The 13,718-nt window shown below is 45.3% G+C and overlaps 1 pseudogene; it reads right to left on the bottom strand.

Annotated features, from left to right (window-relative positions):
• Positions 1 to 7,823: 7,823 nt before the first annotated feature.
• On the bottom strand, positions 7,824 to 7,941 carry LOC124778753 (annotated as a pseudogene).
• Between the last annotated feature and the right edge of the window lie 5,777 nt (positions 7,942 to 13,718).

Raw genomic sequence — 13,718 nt, 5'->3', positions numbered from 1 at the left:
TCGAACCTGCGACCGTAGCGGTCTCGCGGTTCCAGACTGCAGCGCCTTTAACCGCACGGCCACTTCGGCCGGCTCCAAAGTAATCATTTTCACAATATACAGGGTAATAACTATGTAGATACGCTACTGGCAATTAAAATTGCTACACCACGAAGATGACGTGCTACAGACATGAAATTTAACCGACAGGAAGAAGATGCTGTGATATGCAAATGATTAGCTTTTCAGAGCATTCACACAAGGCTGACTTTGGTGGCGACACCTACAACCTGCTGACATGAGGAAAGTTTCCAACCGATTTCTCATACACAAACAGCAGATGACAAGCGTGGCCTGGTGAAACGTTGTTGTGATGCCTCGTGTAAGGAGGAGAAACGCGTACCATCAGCTTTCCGACTTTGATGAAGGTCGGATTGTACCCTATCGCAATTGCGGTTATCGTATCGCGACATTGCTGCTCGCGTTGGTTGAGATCCAATGACTGTTAGGAGAATACGGAATCGGTGGGTTCAGGAGGGTAATACGGAACGCCGTGCTGGATTCCAACGGCGTCGTATCACTAGCAGTTGAGATGAAAGGCATCTTATCTGCATGGCTGTAACGGATCGTGCAGCCACGTCTCGATCCCTGAGTCAACAGATGGGGACGTTTGCAAGACAACAACCATCTGCACGAACAGTTCGACGACGTTTGCAGCAGCATGGACTATCAGCTCGGAGACCATGGCTGCGGTTACACTTGTCGCTGCGCCACAGACAGGAGCGCCTGCGATGGTGTACCCGACGACGAACCTGGGTGCACGAATGGCAAAACGTAATTTTTTCTGATGAATCCCGGTTCTCTTTACAGCATCATGAAGGTCGTATCCGTGTTTGGCGACATCTCGGTGAACGCACATTTGAAGCCTGTATTCGTCATCGCCATACAGGCGTATCACCCAGCGTCATGGTATGGGGTGCCATTGTTTACACGTCTCGGTCACCTCTTGTTCGCATTGACGTCACTTTGAACAGTGGACGTTACCTTTCAGATGTGTTACGACCCGTGGCTCTACCCCTCATTCGATCGCTGCGAAAACCTACATTTCAGCAGGATAATGCACGACCGCATGTTGCAGGTCCTGTACGGACCTTTCTGGATACAGGAAATGTTCGACTGCTGCCCTGGCCAGCACATTCTCCAGATCTCTCACCAACTGAAAACGTCTGGCCAATGGTGACCGAGCAACTAGCTCGTTACAATACGCCAGTCACTACTCTTGATGAACTGTGGCATCGTGTTGAAGCCGCATGGGCAGCTGTACCTGTATACGCCATCCAAGCTCTGTTTGACTCAATGCCCAGGTGCGTCAAGGACGTTATTACGGCCATAGGTGGTTGTTCAGGGTACTGATTACTCAGGATCTATGCACCCAAATTTCGTGAAAATTCTAGTGAAAGTTCTAGTATAATATATTTGTCCAGTGAATACCCGTTAATCATCTGCATTTCTTTTTGGTGTAGCAATTTTAATGGCCAGTAGCGTATTTTTATATGCGGTACCTTAACATGTACACACAGCAGTGTGCTGAATGTTTCTTCTCTGCATCGAATAGTCTTCCCGCAAATATGCTGCAAACTTTACGACCAGATGTGTTCTGCGTGGTCGTAGGTGGACCACTAAGTGGACTACGCCTGCCAGTATTGAGTAACCGTTTGGGTCCACATGTTCACATTTCAACATCTGATCTGCTGGCCAGGGGAAAATAAGCATTAATGACTTGCTCCCGCCAAATGTACTTGGAGGTACTAACCAACCTAAACACTTACCACTCCTAAAAGGTATAATTATTAATTTGCAAATGAAATGAATACTGATGTAATGTTTTTTACTACACCGTCTTCGGTCACCTATAGAAATACCGTATAAGGGGCAGTCAAACGAAGAAAGGAGACAGATGGGAAAATAAATAGAGTGTTTATTATTTCAATGGTGATTGTCATAGTAGTTAACACATTTATCCCACTCAACCAAGTTTGTACCCAGGCTTGTACCTTTTCGTCCCTAGTAAATCAAAAGCCACGACTAATTTTGTTCATAGTTCCAACACTACGGAAATTGCAAGGAAACATCGGGACTGCATGGAAGATGTGTAAGGACTTCGTAACGGACCCTCTGGGCGTACTCGAAGCAACTTTGGCAACATGTGGGTGGACATAATCTTGCGACAGAATGATGCCGCCTTTCAACATTCCTAGGCATTTGGACTTGGGGAAACTCTTCAGTTTTTGCAAAGTGTCCCTGTATTGCTGCGCGTTATTTGGGGCCTCATGTGTGGAAAGTCAATGAGCAACGGGCCCTTGCAGTGAAAGGAAAAATTCATCATGACTCTACCGGAGCTGACGCACCTGTTGTTTGGACTATGCTACGGAAGTTTCGCTGGGAAGTCCTTACCCAACCTCCACACAGTCCCGGTATCTCCCCATACGATTTCCGTATTTTTGGAGCTCTCGAAAAAGCGATTTGTCGCCATCGATTTGCTTCGGACGACTGGGTAGAATCGTGGTCCCGTCTTTTTTCTAGAAATGTATTGGCCGTCTTGTCTCTGAATGGGACAAATGTATTAACAATTTCGGCGATTTATTTTGAAATAAAAAATAGTTTCCTTAGTTTTCCGTGTGTCTCGTTTGCATTTGACTGCCCCTTATATTTAGAATACTACGCCTGATAGCCATGCGATCTGAAAAATTACAGCACTTTGCTCTTAGTTTACAGGGGTTTCAAGAACAATAAACGAAAGCTTAATTTTTCGGCTTCGTTTGGCACGTTTCTGAAGGAGACATGGTGCGTGATGTGAAGATGTCAATGCTTTCCATTCTTTTTTGAGCATTGTAGATGACAACAGCTTTTCATTTGATCGCAAGTAAGACTTTGAGGGTTCTGGTCAATTTACTGGTGCTTTGGCTTAACGTCAGATCATTTGTTCAGTTTCATTACTTCATTAGATCCAATGACAAAAATCTGATGTGTTAGCAACTTATTTTTCGTAGTTTCCCGATGTTAAGGAACGTTCCGATTACCACCATTCGTAACAAACTGTATGCTTTTGTCAACTACCGACATCGCTCCTAGCACACTTAATGTTTTATGACGGTTAGTTATTACAGTCAACTACTTTATGGTTTAGGCTGTCTGGCCTGTTTCAGTTAGACAGTCCACTTCTTTCTACAAGCTCCCATGCAAAGTTATATTGAATCTGAATAAAATGTAGCTATTGGTATGTGATTTGTAAAATGCAGTTATAATTACATCGTTGAGGTAAAAGAATATGACCACTGCCTGCCGCGACACTCAATGTTATCAAGCGAGGTGGTTAGCACACTCGACTCGGATTCGGGAGGATGAAGGTTCAAACCCGCGTCCGGTCATCCTCACTCAGATTTCCCGAGATTTCCCTAAATCGCTTCAGGCAAATACCGGGATTCTTCCTTTGAAAGGGCACGGCCTACTTCCTTCCCCATCCTTCCCTAATCCGATGGGACCAATGACCTCGCTGTTTGGTCCCCTCCCCCAAATCAACGTACCAACCACTGAATGCTATAAGGGACCTCGCGTACGTCTATGCGTTAAGAAAAGTATAGGGTGGTAGAAATGAAATCGGAAATTATTTACAGTAAGAGTGACGCGGGGTTGACCCTCGTTCAGGAACATCGCAGAGGGTGATAGAAATGACCACGTGGTCACGTCGATTAATCAGACTGTGAGACAAGCGTAGCAACTCTGCCTGAAGGTTGGTAGTAATGACGCTTTCATTGTTTAGCTGCAGCACTTCCATTGTACCAGGATTATTAGAGTACACTTGACTCTACAGTATGCTCCACATGTAAAAATTACAGGGGCAGAAACCAGGCGAGCGAGGTGGACTGGATATTGCCCTGCCTCGGGTGATTGTCCTCTCCCCAGCAAACACATCATGCACTCGTGACAAGGCCGTCAAGAAGGAGAGTGTTGTCTCTCCGTCTTGCTGAATACGCCCTTGAGTCGTTCATTTTCTGTGAGTTGATCTACTTATGGATTAAGCAATGATTCCGATTAGCATTAACAGTTTATTGAAAGAATCATGTTAAGACTTGGACAGCAGACACTGAGAATCACACATCGGCCGCGAGATTATGAAACGGCTCTACAAAGCACTGATGGGGATTTTATGGTGCATAATGGCGCATGTTCTGTGAGTTCATACACCCTGATACGTTGCACAAAGCCCCATCCGAGGAAATCAAAAACTTAGGATCGGAAAGTCCAGATTCCACTTTACTCAGACAGAACTCAAAAGGCGAAATTTCACGTGTACTCTTTATCTCTTGTAAAATAGTTCATTTCTGAGGGTACAGATTGAAGTAGTTTTAGATCGTGTTTAGAAACGACAATTGTATAGATAAAGGAGGTTGAAATTTCGGCAGTGTTTGTTCCAAGCGTTTCTACATTAGAGAAATATTTTCTTTTACTCCAACACCTTATGGATAGTTATGGCTTCCTTTCGATACAGAGCCTGTTCTGCACCATGCTGCGAGTGAGTTTTGTATTGCAGACTTTGCTGGTTGTTTTGTCAAAACACTTCCAGTCTTCAGCTCTTTTACAAACAGTTTTTCAAATGTTTTCCACTAGTTGTGCTTCCCATAACATTCGAAAATGTAAACGACGTTTATCATCGAGAGCGCCATTTGGTGTTGTATTCAACTTGTTACGAATGGTTGCTCCTCCCACTCGCTCAGACGTAATGACATGGTGAAGTAATCGAGGCAGAACATGCAGGAGATATGCATGGGCATGCATATGTCAGCAGCCGTTTGGTGTACCGAAATTATGGTTTACGGCATTTTCGCTGATGGTTAATTAGACTGTTTATTAGGAAGGGTCAATGTCACGCCAGTCTGTCTTATAAATACACGAGCCGCAAATGGAGAATTTAGTTAACAGTAGCGACTATGAAAACGGCAGCTTATTATGAGTCGCAGTGTGACAACGAGAATTTGAGAAATAGCGAAACTGTTTAAGTGTTGGTGTTCTACGTCGCCAGCTTCTGCGGGAATTGGTTATGGACGGTGAAACGGCGAGCAGTTGACAACGTGTCGGATGACTATGCCTCCTGACAGAACTTGGAGGCTCGAGGCTTGCTCATTGTGCGAAGCAGGGTAAGGGGCCATCTGTGGCAGATATGACGACAGAGTGCGATGTTGCTGCAGGCGTGTTTGGGTGTACACCGTCTGCGTACATTGCTGAGCATGGAGCTCCGCTACAGACGACCCCTGTGTCGTCTCTATTGATCGGCTGAATGAATACCTTGAATACTTGTTCGCCCAAAGACTATGTGTGCAAAACACAGAATCAAACACAGACTACTCAGTTACTTAGAACCTACTGGTGGGACTATCGAAGATAGTTCAGAGATTGGCCTAATTACAGTTACTACTGTGATAAAGGAACAAGAATGAGAAACCATGCACTCAGGACCACAAAATATTATTTATTTCTCCGTTTATGTAGATCTCTTCCGGCTTTCTCGAGTATGGCAGCTTAATCTGGATCGACTTATGAAACCTATCGGCACACTAAAAGCGGATGCACTTCAACTGTGGCAACTATTCCGCAAGGAGGTGATGCTCATGCAGTGTTCGTGCTGTTCAAATGTCATTGCAATCTAGTAAGGAACTAACGAATGACCTGGGTATCTGAGATCACAGTCATAGAAATCCGATTCGGAAACCTTGTAGCCATTTTGTTTGCTTTAGCAACTGACAACAACAGCGCCGGTTGCAAGAACATACAGTACCATCGGTATATCCTAGAAACGATGCGCAGGAAGCTAACTGATGCCTGCACGACTCAGAAAACAATCCATGCGCCTGCCTCAGTTGTTCAAAATGCGCTGATTTATGGTATGTCTGCGCGAGAGCTTCACTTTGTCTGACGAAACCACAGACATAGCCCGCGCTATACTATTACGGTCACGAAAGCTACTGGGGCATTGACTGTCGAACGGGATATCTACCCTATATTTTATAGCATACCAGTACATTTTTACTGTTCCTCTTTATTTTCATACGCAGACCGTTAGTTTACTGTGGGCAATATACACAGCCTGAAAAATTTAGGACACCTGGATAGACGACGTTGATTTTGTTCCTCTGGCAGCATATACCACCTGGGAATAGTAAATCTACTGACAATGGTTTCAACGGCTTCCGCCAGCATATAGCGTAGTGGCATACCTATCAGAGAGCCATCTGTGTGCATCCTTTAACAGAGATTTCTCACAGCCAGAAGGCTCAGTCTGATGCAGACGTGTGAAGCAAGCAGGTAACAATGCCACGAAGACGCACTCGTGCTTCCTACAGCCAACCGAGCGAGTTTGATAGGGGTCACATTGTGGCCTTACGGGAAGTAGGATGGTCCTTGCGGAGAAGTGCTATACAAGCTGGAAGTGCGGCATCAGCTGTGCAACGATACCGACATCAGTAGTCACGTGAACGTTCTCACACCCCTAGTAGAGTTTCTGTACGACCACACAGCACAGACGATCGCCAAGATCATTGTACTGTAAGGGCAGAAGTGGTAGATCGTTCAGCTACCATAGCATAAGTAAGAGGGATTGTTTGTCACAGACGTGTCAACATGAACTGTAACGAACTGGTTATTAGCAGTGGGACTACAGGCACATATACCTGTAGCCCCTCTTCCACTCACCAGACAGCATCGGCGCGCAGAACTCGACAACTGCCGCCAGAGCATCATTTGGAAGATGGAGTGGCGCACCGTGGTTTTCAGCGATGAAGCCAGATTCTGTCTGCATGCAGGTTGTGATCATTTGTGAGTACGAGATAGACCTCGTGACTGCTGTCTCGCAGAATGCTTTCGTCCAAGATATAACGACTCCATCCCAAGCGTTATGGTCTATGGTGCGATAAGCTACAAATCTCGTTCACCTTCGGTGTTTCTAGAGAGTCCGCTAACCACAGTGATGTTGGACCCGTATTTTTGACGTTCTTGCAACAGCAAAGTGATGTGTTGTTCCACCAGGATAGTGCTAGCCCACACACTGCCTGTGAAACTCAACGTCCTCTACAAGACGCGCAGCAGCTTCAATGGCCAGCACGATCTCCGGACTTGTCTCCTATCGAGCACGTGTGCGATATGATGGGACGAGAAGTGTCTTCAGCGAGCCGACAGCCAACTGCTATTACAGAACTACGTGAAAACATAGAGCATAACGTATCCCTGGACAGTATTCGCTATCTGTACGATAGACTGGATGCCAGAGCGCCCGTGGAGGCTGTGTTACGTATTTCAAATCCAATTTTGCTTAATCTGTAAATGTAATCGTTTTATGTACTCTATATCCACTGCTGCAACAATAAAATTGAGCGAATTGGAAACCTCGAAATTGGTGTACCGGTACTAATATTTTTCTGCCAATGGTCATCGTTACATTCAGTAACACCTGCATAATTTATACTTTGTATTTCTACATCTATAAATAAATTACAGGAAATTCTGTAAGTGTAGGAGTTTGGTAGTGCATTGTCCTCCAACGTCTCTACCATAATTTGTGAGTCATATCTTTCAAAAAAAAAAAAAAAAAAAGCACTCCGTCTTCAGGCCACGAGTGGCCTACCGGGACCATCCGACCGCCGTGTCACCCCCGTGGAGGATGCGGATAGGAGGGGCGTGTGGTCAGTACACCGCTCTCCCAGTCGTTATGATGGTATTCTTGACCGAATCCGCTACTATTCGGTCGAGTAGTTCCTCAATTGGCATCACGAAGCTGAGTGCACCCCGAAAAATGGCAACGGCTCATGGCGGCCTGGATGGTCACCCATACAAGTGCCAACCACGCCCGACAGCGCTTAACTTCGGTGATCTCACGGGAACCGGTGTAACCACTGCGGCAAGGCCGTTGCCAGTTATATCTTTCAAGGAAATAAAAATTACGACTGTGAACATGTGCCTCTTTAGTGCCATTTTTACATGTAGACACAGGTTTCAGTACATTTAATGCTGTTATCGCCTTTTGAGAAGTCCGTAAGACAACGAACAGAATTTCTCAAGGTGGAACGACTAGTTAATGCTCTCTGACATATAGGACTCTTAAAATTTTGTTTCTGTGTGGATCCACAGCCTCTAAATTCTTAATAAAAGAAAACAGGATCCGCACTTTTCGTTTTTCGAGCAACTGCCGGAACATGTACCTGACGTATAGGTGACACCGATATTTCTATTTGATACATGCTACAGCTAAGAGCTTTTTTAACACTTCGTATGCCGCCATGACTGTGAAATCCTTGCTGTTTTTGTTTACCATTAAAATCCCCAGAATCGGACGACAACGAGAAACCCGATGTGATTCGAACTGTCCCACATTCCTAAAATTTTGGCAGTTGCAGCGCAGAATTGCAAGGGCCTTTCAACGTCAGCTCGACACATGTTAATAGCCGGGATTACATTGAATACGACGTCGAAAAGGCTCCACATAAAAGAGAACTGTACTTTGCAGCTCCCTCCTTCATAGAGTGCACTTCACCACATCAGTCCACCGGCTGACAACCGCGAAGCGGCTCAGAAGTGACTGGCTTCATATACACCACGAAAGGCGTGGAAGTCCCATCATCTCCAGAACTACACTCTATATTCCAGATAATCTGGTAAAGAGCTCGTAGTATATGCGGTTGAGAATCTGTTGAACATTCTTGTGTGAAACAACCTGCACATTCCTTTCTGACCGATTACAGATGAACTATCTCCATATCGGCATAGACAGCACAGTGCTGCATTTCGGCGGTTTTCATGTTGACAGGCATAGAAAGAGAGGGAGGGAGAGAGAGAGAGAGAGAGAGAGAGAGAGCGGGAGGGAGGGAGAGGGAGAGAGAGTGGGGGAGGCGGGTAGGAGAAATAGAGAGGGTGTGAAGAGGCATGGTGGAAGAGAATTAACTAAGCAAGCGGCGTAGTGCATTCGAACCAATATCCTCGTCCAACATATCATCTAATGGTGAAAACCCTATTATTCTAAGCATCAAAAACTACTGCTCTGAAAGACAGTTAAACACAGTAACTGACCTCCACAGAGTCACGTAAGGCCAGAGCACCATACCACTACTCTATATGCACAGCTTAGTCTACAAACTATAAAATAAGTGTCAATGAAGTAACAAATATTGTTTACAATTCGACAGCATAGAGCACTTCCTATACGAGAATATCAACTGAAACAAAGGTTAGCTAATACTACACCTTTAAGTATGTACTGACTAAACAGTATCTAGTCAATAAAACTAGTTTTGTTATAGTGTGTAAATTTTTTAGTACCTGACATTGAATATGGGGTGTATTTGCGTGACATTTCATCTAATTTGCTGACAGCATACCAGATGTTTCACATTACTCGTGTTGACATAGAAGATATTCCCAATAGGTAGTCATAATAAAGGTTACTGTTCCCTTACACTTTAGTTAACATTGCAGGTTTTTGTAACAAAGGTTCCTTCTCTCTCTTGTATTGAAAATAGCCATCCATGCGTATCTTGACGTCTTGACAAAGTACTGTAATTTAAAATATCTGATGTCAAGCAGAAGTCGTTTACTTTATAAAATGCCGAATGGCAAGAGCCAGTTCCATCACCGATGTTGAAGAAGAATGTTTCTACAAAATTGTTAAGGCTTTCGTGGCCAATTGTTGACAAACTGCCTATTGTCTTCTGCCTCGGGTTCTTCGGCCGACGTTCAACTAATGATTTTTCTGACGTTCCGCCAGCACGAGTGGCTGGCATTGTCAAAGCTACACCCTCCATTGCCGGTGGTGAACTGGAGCCGGCCGAGCTTCTCCGCGGTCATTTCCGGTGCGGTTCTCCTCTTGCTACCTGCCACGGTCGTTCGCTGCAGTACGGGAAGCCAGGATCCGTTGACCTTAAGGCTTTCCTCCTTCTTGTTGAAACTGTTTGCGTGTTTTTGTATTTCTACAGCTTCTCTGAACAAGCGCGTGTGATAGTGCTTCTCTACAGCCAGAACTTCCGTGTCGGCGAATTTTATTACGTGGTCGGTCTCATTGAGTGCGTGCTCTGCCACGGCCGATTTCTCCACCTGCCCCAGCCTACAATGTCGCTTATGCTCGTTGATCCTGGTGTTGATGGATCGTCCAGTCATTCCGACATAAACTTTTCCGCATGTGCATGGTATACGGTATATTCCCGACATTGCAAGTGGGTCTCTTTTCTCCTTCGCCGATCTAAGACACTCTTTGATCTTCCTTGTCGGTTTGAAAATCGTCTTTACGACATGTTTGCGCAATATACGGCCGATTTTGTCCGCCACTCTGGGAATGTATGGCAGAAAGGCCGTACCCGACATTTCTTTTTCTGGTTCCTTACTTCGCCGAGTTTTTGGCTCTGTTACACTTCTAATATAATTTTTGGAGTACCCATTGCTCCTCAGGACAGTTTCCAGGTTTTGCATTTCTCGTTTGAGGTGTTGCGGCCCACATATTCGTCCTGCTCTCGTTACGAGCGTACTAATCATCCCTCTTTTCTGGCTCGGGTGGTGGTTTGACAGTTTGTGCAGGTATCGGTCCGTGTGTGTCGGTTTTCGATACGCGCTGTGTCCCAGGTTTTCGCCGTCCCTTGTGACCAGCACATCTAGAAATGGCAGTTTTTTGTCCTTTTCTAATTCCATGGTAAATGTTATGTTGGCATGGAGGCTGTTTAAGTGTCTTAGGAAGTCACCGAGCTGTTCTTCACCATGTCTCCACACCACGAAAGTATCATCGACGTACCAGTACCACACCTTAGGATTGCAAGTATCCGAGTCCAGTGCCTGTGCTTCGAATTGTTCCATGAAGAAGTTGGCCACCACTGGACTGGGAGGACTACCCATGGCCACGCCTTCCAGCTGTTCGTAGAAATCTCCATTCCACGTGAAATAGCTCGTGGTGAGACATGCATGGAAGAGCTTTCTGATGTCCTGCGGGAAAATGGAACCGATGTGCTCCAGAGCGTCACTGAGTGGCACTTTCGTAAATAACGAAACAACGTCAAAGCTGACCAAGATGTCGTTTGGTGCAAGTTTCAGTTTCTTCAGCTTCTCAATGAAATGTCCTGAGTCCTTAATGTATGTGTCGGTCTTCCCCACGTGTGGCTGGAGCAGAGAGGCCAAGTGTTTTGCCAGTTTATATGTCGGTGATCCAGAAGCGCTAACGATCGGTATTATGGATCTTGGGTAATCCATACAGCCGAGGTGGTACGGCTTCTGTGTTGCGCAGGTTTCTCTATATGTCCGCCGGCAGAGAAGACGGCTTGATTAATCGATTCGTATTCCGTGTGATACGCTGCGTCGGATCTGCGCTTAGTTTTCGGTACGTCGTCGGATCTAATAGGTCTCGGATCTTTTGCTCATAATCTTCGGTCTTCATTACGACGGTCGCATTCCCCTTATCGGCAGGCAGTACCAATATACTCTTGTCGGCGTTGAGATTCTTTATGGCTTGTACCTCTTCTTTCTTCAGGTTGCAAGCTGGTGGTTTTGCTCGGCGCAGTATCCTGGCTGTTTCCGTGCGTATTTCCTCTGCCTTTTCACAAGGAAGGTTCCGAATGGCTGCTTCGGTGTTGGCAATGATATCCTCTATAGGTATAGTTCTCGGGATGACAGCGAAATTCCCTCCTTTTTGAAGAACAGACACTTCCTCTTCGGTCAATTGTCGTTCAGTGAGGTTGACCACAGTGTGTGACATGTCGGGAATCGCCTTGTCGGTCTGCTTCCGGCATCTTTCAAACTATTTCTTCTGTCGCTCGGTGCAGCGCTCGAGTTCGTTCTGCATGCTCCTGTGAGTGATGCTGTCGATCTTGTCCCAGTCGTCTCGATGCATTCTGCTAATTAGTTGAAAGAAAATGTCTAGAAGTTCCTGATCCGTTCTTGCCAGGTCTCTCCGTGTTGTATGTATTCGCTCACGAAGAAAAGCTCGTTCCATTCTGTCGTAGATACGATGTGCTTGGGCGATAGTGAACCGAGCCAGAAAAGAGGCATGATTAGTACGCTCGTAACGAGAGCAGGACGAATATGTGAGCCGCAACATCTCAAACAAGAAATGCAACACCTGGAAACTGTCCTGAGGAGCAATGGGTACTCCAAAAATTAAATTAGAAGTGTAACAGAGCCAAACACTCGGCGAAGTAAGGAACCAGAAAAAGAAATGTCGGGTACGGCCTTTCTGCCATACATTCCCAGAGTGACGGACAAAATCGGCCGTATATTGCGCAAACATGGCGTAAAGACGATTTTCAAACCGACAAGGAAGATCAAAGAGTGTCTTAGATCGGCGAAGGAGAAAAGAGACCCACTTGCAATGTCGGGAATATACCGTATACCATGCACATGCGGAAAAGTTTATGTCGGAATGACTGGACGATCCATCAACACCAGGATCAACGAGCATAAGCGACATTGTAGGCTGGGGCAGGTGGAGAAATCGGCCGTGGCAGAGCACGCACTCAATGAGACCGACCACGTAATAAAATTCGCCGACACGGAAGTTCTGGCTGTAGAGAAGCACTATCACACGCGCTTGTTCAGAGAAGCTGTAGAAATACGAAAACACGAGAAGGAGGAAAGCCTTAATGTCAACGGATCCTGGCTTCCCGTACTGCAGCGAACGACCGTGGCAGGTAGCAAGAGGAGAACCGCACTGGAAATGACCGCGGAGAAGCCCTCGGACGTTGGCGCGCCAGGTACATATAGTCTGCGCCCGCGAGCTCGGCTCCAGTTCACCACCGGCAATGGGGGGTGAAGCTTTGACAATGCCAGCCACTCGTGCTGGCGAAACGTCAGAAAAATCATTAGATGAACGTCGGCCGAAGAACCCGAGACAGAAGCCAATAGGCAGTCTGTCAAGAATATTTCTCGTTCACTAGGTACGATGTCTCCACTGACGTATGTAACTCAACGCATTGAGACATGTACAGACACTTGTTTCCTCATCTCCTTTTACGTAATATTTCTTATACTGCGTCACTGTACAAAAAATACCTTTCCCTCTTTTCTCCTGTTGCAGTTTGTGCCATAGATCTGATTATACTGAGGCGCAATGTACCATGAGGAGTAAAAAGTAAAAAGAAACAGTGATGACTAAGACAAGAGTGATATATTTGTGGCAAACATGGTCGCAGATTCGCTGAAGAACATAAGCGTCTTTAAAGGCGCTATCAGAAAATAACTACCAATCTATAGCATCCCATTAAAAAAAAAAGTTGACCTTCATATCTCTGAAGCGAGCCAACCCAGCAACAAAAATCCAATGTCATATTATGGCACCCCTTGTCTCATGCAACATTTGTCCTGCAAATTTTACGGATATTATTATGCTCATGCTTTCGGAGTTATTCTAGGTTGTATTAGGTAGTGACTCACCCCATATATATATATATATATATATATATATATATATATATATATATATATATATATATATATATGGTGTCACAACTATCTTGTCCACCCAAAATATCTCTGGAACAGTAACAGCTATTGGAAAACGACTTTCACCGGTATCAATGTAGGTCTGGGGCCCATGAATGTACATATTTGGAAACATTCTAAAACGAAAGCATATGTGTTTTTTAACACAAACTTATGTTTCTTTAAATGGACCTACTATATTTTTTCTTCAGCAATGCATAGCATGACAAAGCACATACACA

Source organism: Schistocerca piceifrons, chromosome 2 (assembly GCF_021461385.2).
Source record: "Schistocerca piceifrons isolate TAMUIC-IGC-003096 chromosome 2, iqSchPice1.1, whole genome shotgun sequence".
NCBI classification, from domain to species: domain Eukaryota; kingdom Metazoa; phylum Arthropoda; class Insecta; order Orthoptera; family Acrididae; genus Schistocerca; species Schistocerca piceifrons.
Note: the sequence above shows the minus strand (reverse complement) of the source record. Positions and strands in the feature narration are given on the sequence as shown.